This window comes from Barbus barbus (assembly GCF_936440315.1).
Source record: "Barbus barbus genome assembly, chromosome: 49".
Classification (NCBI taxonomy): Eukaryota; Metazoa; Chordata; class Actinopteri; order Cypriniformes; family Cyprinidae; genus Barbus; species Barbus barbus.
In genome coordinates this window covers 5,655,213-5,662,197 of record NC_136727.1, presented here as the reverse complement: position 1 = coordinate 5,662,197, position 6,985 = coordinate 5,655,213, and the positions used below count along the sequence as shown (strand labels likewise).

Sequence of the window (6,985 nt, the reverse complement as noted above, 5' to 3'; positions counted from 1 at the left end):
TACACCTGCAATACAGAGGAAATGCTGCGTGATGAGAGACGCTGCCGTCGATTTAGTGTGTGTGTGTGTGTGTGTGTGTGTGTGTATCTGTGCTCAAACAGAGGACTAAACGACCCTGTTTCAGTAAATCAGCTGAAATGATTCGTTTGCAAAAGTACATTTGTGCTTTATGGAGTTTCTTTGTTATCAGAATACAATGTTAATTTTTTTGTTTGTTTTTATTATCATTAATAATAATTCTTATATAAATGATGGTTATTATGATTATTATTACTATTATTGTTGTTAAAATATTGAGATTAAAGATGAAAATCAGATAAACTCTCTTCCCGGCTCAATCAGAGTATAGCTGTGCTCACCTGTAGTCGTGAATGCAGTGATGGACAGCTGTCTTTCCTCAGTCGACTGTGTTTGGATTTCATGATTTCACATTCTGGTGGTGATAGTATGATAAATCAGTTTCACGAATTCATTTGATCAGAAGTAATTACGTTTTGTCAGATCATTTAGAGCAAAGTAAATCCAAACTTTGCGAGGCAGATGACGACGTTCTGTGATCAAATACTGTCAACTTTACACTCTCCACAGAGCCACCCAGTGCATGTACTTATAACTGTTTAGGATTTATCATAGATTCCCTGCATTTACGGCCAGCAAATTAACACATAGTAAAATTTGAATAGTGTTTTTATTCTTCGAATAATAATTAGAGACCGAATATTTGAATGTTCGACTATTCGTGCACACCCCTAATTAATAGTAGTAGTAATAATAATAATTAGTAGTAGTACTAGTAGTAGCATATGATTTAGAATTGTTATGATTATTGTTATTCTTAAAATATTAATATTAAAAATTATTTATTTGCTTGCATTTTTGTAAAATCGAAATTAATAATAACAAATGGATTGATCAATAATGATAACAAAATAAATATTCAAATAATACAAAATAATGTAAAAGAAGATAAGAATAAAGTAATAATGTAAAAATATACAACATCAAAATGTATTGCAAAATAATATTCAATTATATATTATTATTAATAGTACTAATGTTATTAATAGTAATAATAAGTATTATTATTATAATTAGTAGTATATGAACAAGGATTGTTATGATTATTGTTGTTATTATTAACATATTAACATAAAAAATACTGTATCTATTTATTGGCTTGCATTTTTGTAAAAATCTAAATTAATAACAAATTGATTCATCAATAAATGATAACAATAATGATGATGATAATTAATACTAAAACAATAAAATGTATGTAAAATAAAAACAAGAATAATGTATTAGTAATGCAAAAATCTAAATGTATATTTTAAAATAATATTAAATAATGTATTATTTCATATATCATTTTTATATATAATATTTTCTTTGTTGTGATCACTGTTATTATTAAAATATTATTCATAACAACTTTTTATTGGTTTGCAATATAAATGGTTTGGTTAAATGGATAAATCAATGATTATCATGATAATAAAAGTAATAATAATAATAATTACTATAAATTACTATTATGTAAATAAAACTAATAATAATGTAACAATAAGGTAAATATATATTAAACATAATGTCAAATAATATGATGATTATTATGTAAACAATATTACAATTAATATGTTCAATAAATAAAAACACATTTTAATAATATAGGGTTAGAAAAACAATATTAACGAATAATATCTTAACGGCCCGGTTTCACACACAGGGTTTAGACTAAACCAGGATTAGGCCATGGTTCAATTTGGAAAATTAAGTAATTTTTAATAACATGCCTTAGAAAAAACATTACTGGTGTGCATCTTCAGACAAAACAAAGGCACTGATATAGTTTAAGATCAGTTTCTTTCAGTTAAAACAGCTCAGACTTACACTTTAGTCTAGGACTAGGCTTAAGCCTTGTCTGTGAAACCAGGGGAGGATGTTTTTATTTTTCCAAATCAATCCAATCCCGAGTATTGTGGTTCATACGGAAAAATATCACAGGAAACATTGAGTCAGTGAGTTGAACCCAAAAACAGGAAGAGTATGATTCATGAATGAATCATTAAGGTTTTGTACACTGATTCATTAAAAAAAAAAAAACAGATACAAAAGAAACAGAACATTCTTCGAAACATCTCGGTTTGCGTTTCGCAAAAGAAACAATGTGAGTTTACAACAACATGAAGGTGAATAAAAGCTGACACAACTTTCATGTTTGAGTGAGCTGCTCCTTTAAGAAGAAAAAAACTGACTTTTAATGTCTGAAATGTCACAAATGGACTCTACATTGGCATAAAGAAGCGAGGTGCAAAGCGAGGCTTTGAGCTAAAACTGGACGAATAAAATTACGTCAAAGACCTCCAAAATACAGAGCCCGACAAACACGAGCTCTTCTGTTAGGATTCAACACTCTGAAGTGCTGGATCTTTAGCCCTGATGTCAGATATGCCAGTCGCGTTTCCTGTCAGCCACAATACAGGTAAGTTCAAGATTTCCTTTCTGAAATCATCAGGAATATGAGTCCACTTCTCTATGATCGCAAAAACACCTGGATCTAAATCAGGCCATTTATGATTCATATAGCAAATTCTAGATAATATGTACAGTTAAAATCTGTGATTTCATACATGACTTGCTGAACTTGAGATTATTGGAGAATGTTTTACAAGAAAATACAATTTCAGTCTTTCTACGTTAAAATTTAATATTTAATTCAATGTGTTACTTGTCATTTCATTGTAATTTCTGGGTTAAAAGTGTTTCTACACCAATTTTTTTCACTGTACACCACAGTTTAAATGTGCAACAAATCGGCGAAAAATAGTGGTTGAACGATACTATTGCCGATAAAAATATTACAATTTAATGTCTGAAAATATGATGTACACAGTAAAAAGAAATTTAAAGATTTAAATAAAACAACGATTGAAGAATATTTTACAAAAAAATTATACTATTTCATACTTTCTTTAAAATGTAATGTTCATTTTCATTGTATTACTTGCCGTTTCTTTGTAAATATTTCAGAAATTTATTAGCAGTTTTATTCAAGGATTTTTTTTCAGTGCATACCACAGTATAAAAACAAACAAAAAAATAGCTATTCGTGTTGCGAATAAATATTATGGTTATATGTTGGCAAATAAGATGTATATAAACTTGCTCAATTCAATTATTCTCAAATATTGAATTAAATATTCACTAAACATACATTTAATTTACTTAATCATATAGCTATATTTGTTCAGTATTTGAAGTAAATAAAAAAATATCTGAGTAAATAATTCTCACAACAATTGTACTGAAAAGCATTAATTAATTTGATAATTTTTTTACACATATTTTTAAAAAATATTTAATTATTTAATTAAAAGAAAAATGTGATTCACTTGTGTGTGTGTGTGTGTGTGTGTGTGTGTGTGTAGTTTTTTTTTATTGAGTGTAAAAAATATTTGAGTAACTATTTCATAATGGAGGGTTGGCATAAATTGGGTGCTGTTAATCTAAAAAAAAAAATCGGTCGATTAATCGGTCATCAACTGTAGCTACATGTGTACTGTAGCTAATTTCCATCAAACTATTTATTCCACTATAATTTGAATGTATATATTTGCTCATGATTTGTGATATATATTATCAAGGCAGGCGCATATCAGTACACCCTTGATCGTTCTGCACGGGTTGCCTAATGCATTACCCATTAAGCTTTATCTCTGGTACGTGCATGCATATCACTGTTCTCCATTACATGCAGCTGCATTGCAAAGAACGCATCTTCCTGGCAAAAAGGAAACAGTGTCTTTTGCATTTTGAGATTTGTGTGATTTGCATGTGCTTGATGTTGCAATTCACCAATAAGGTCAGTTCATATGTTCATGCATAATGCATAAACGCACGACTCAACTGGTAAAACATGCATATCTACATAAAAAACAACCAGTTATCATAATAAACGCACGTTTAATATATAGAAACCGTAATTGCATTCCTTGAGAGATGTAATCAGCATGCATTTAACTGGCATACAAGATTTAATGATATGCATTCAAAATTACCTTATCACAAGACGACAGCATATGCCAGTAGCCCGTTCCGTTTCCACAGATTTTGCTGCCGACATTACAGAGTAAATACACACGCGGAAACGTTTGTCTATTTGTTATACAATTGGATGCAGTGGCTTTTTATCAGGCCGCGAGAAGAGTCGTTTTCAGTTCCTCACACCTCGAGAGCGTTCACTGTTAGTTGACACTGATTTACAGCGCTGGCAGGGGGAAACCGGTCAACTCTGAGACAAAATTGCGAACTTATTTTAAATACTTGGAGATATATATGTGTGAAGTTGATTATGTTAAATAAATTATTCAGTAAAAATGAATAAATAGAGATTTCGTAAGATATATTAAGAATGAATGTGGAAAACAGATAGTGGAACACCCCTCTTCCTCTCGGGTTTGGTACGTTCCACTGTCAGATCTCAGTTCGGAAATACTCGCATGAGTCAATTCCTTATTTCAAACAGTCCATGTGTGTTAATGTTAATCTTAATTTCTACATTTGTTTTACTCATTTTATTAGACAAATAAATAAAAAATGTAGCAGTAATTCCGACTAAATTATTAAACAACTATATAAAGTTGGTAGGCCTATTTATATAAGGCAATGGAACCTGTACACTTTATTTTATTGGACAAACGGTAGCAAATTATATAATATAAATATTTAGTACACATAAAATGCACATTAACTACCTGTCACTGAAAGCTGGCGCCTTTCTCTTCAGCGTTCAGGTTTGTTGATATGATTTTTGAACTTTAGATGGACGATGTACAGTAGCCTACCAGCTGAGGTGTCCTACATGATCACAAAACCTATGGTTTATGTTAAAAATTGATAACAGTTATTGCATTTTGAAGGTTCAACATCAAATTTCAAAACTGACATGTCTTTAAATTCATCAAAATGCACCTATTTCATACTGACGAGCTGGTGCGACTGAAAATTAATATGCATATTTCACAGCCCACGCTCCTTCAGCCAAAGATAAAGAGGCATTTTGGGCTCATTTGTACACAAATAAACTATGTAATTTACTACAGGAGAATCTGCTGGAGACAGATGTGTTCTAGAACCGCTCTGTGACTTCATCACGGTTGCCTAGTAACAGAGGCTTTCTCTAGAACCTCCCCAAAGATCGAATAATCATCTAGAGCCGCTCAGCGGAGCCGGCGGAGGCTTCTGGATTCGCGCAGTCTAGAGTTGTTGGCGTCTGTAAAGTGTTAATGTGATGTAATTGTGGCAGAGGTGCAGATCCAGGTCACACCTTGGAAATGAGACATATACAGATGCTCTCCAGTAGATGGAGCTACAAACACACGCGCACGCCTGGTCAAGAGGCTGGTGACGTTAATAGTGCAGGATATCTGTGATATTCCATCACACACTTTAAACCATTTATTAACAAACAAAATTTCGAATTTAACCTGTTTTAAAGTAAATTTACACAAATGACTTCCAATAATTAATCAATCATTCAATCGTTCAATTAATCTATCTATCTATCTAGATAGTTAATATTTCTTTATTTTATATTTTTTACATTATTAGATGATATAGATATAGATAGATAGACATATATTATTTCACCTATCTATCTAATAATGTAAATATTCTATCTATTTATCTATCTATCTATCTATCTCTCTATGTATCTATCTATAATACATTTTTTTTAATTTAATAAAAAAATATTTTCACATTATTTTATATTTTTACAGTTTTAGATAGATAGATAGATAGATAGAAATAGTCAGATGATAGATAGATAGATAGATAGATAGATAGATAGATAGATAGATAGATAGATAGATAGATAGATAGATAGATAGATAGTGTAAAAATATTTCTGCGGGGGAGAACTGAACCTATGTATCTGTGCATTCAAGGCCCCGCCCCCGCATTTCTGCCACGCCCCCACGACAGACCTATGAGAATGTAGGCGGGGCGTGAGCGGTTGCGCCATGTTACCGCTGCACGTTGCAGCCGCAGCAGCCAGTAGCAGCAATTCAGAGACATATGCGGGATTATAGAGCTAAACCCAGCCAGCAGCCACAGAGAAGATTGCAATTTCGTTTGAGGCTTTTATTTAATGCACCACATCCAAGAAGGAGCCAGGATTGCGTTCCCGTTTCGGAATGATTATTTATTACTGTGCAAGAGGCCCCTTGAATTGAATGTAATGTGAACAACTAACTTACAGCAATGTGGCTATTTTCCTGCAGATGAGCTGCCGTTTTGTCCTCTCCCCCCTCCTATTCTCCTTTCATCATAATTCAAGATCATCTTCAATTCACTGGACTCTCCTAGACCTGTATATGAAGGTAAGCATGCATTATGGTTGTATTTCTGTATTGGTGTCACCATTCATGCATGCATGCATGCCCTGTCTTCCTTTTTATCCCATTGCATAGCAACCAAACCAACCAATGCAAGCTTCCAGATCCCTGAAATGATGCACAGGCAGAGGCATAAAGCGTGCATTCACCTTGCACACTGATTTTAGGGGCAGGTTTGCTTCGGATGCCATGCAAATGCCTTTATGTAACGTCCAGGGTTTAATTTCTGCTGCATGTCAAGATAGTCCATCCATATGATGGCCAAAATGCATGCAGTGTCTGTGATTTGTGCAGCCGGGCAGCATGTATTGCATGCATAGTGTGTTTCGTTCAGTTCTGATACCTGGCAACCCTCTCAGTGGCCTCTTTTCGAGATCCTTCAGCTGTCATGTGAGATATATTTAAGCTTTTGTGTTTATTTAAGGTTTATGTCACATCTGTACATCTCAGCTGCTCCCCATTGTGCCTTCTTTTCTCTGCCACATCATTACATAACCTCAGCTCTCATCCTTTGCATGCAAATAATCTGCTTGCATACAGTTGGTCCTCCACAGAGGACTTTATATTGGTGCAATGTATCACCATAA

General features: G+C 32.9%; 1 protein-coding gene across 2 annotated transcripts in view; it reads left to right on the top strand.

Moving 5' to 3' along the window:
* Positions 1–6,028: 6,028 nt before the first annotated feature.
* Positions 6,029–6,985, top strand: part of LOC306867544 (tyrosine-protein phosphatase non-receptor type 4-like) — a 41,319-nt gene continuing 40,362 nt past the window's right edge. For both annotated transcript variants that reach the window (XM_079413271.1, XM_079413269.1), the window contains exon 1: positions 6,029–6,383. The gene's annotated coding sequence lies outside the window, so the exon portion shown is untranslated. The remainder of the gene's footprint in view (positions 6,384–6,985) is intronic.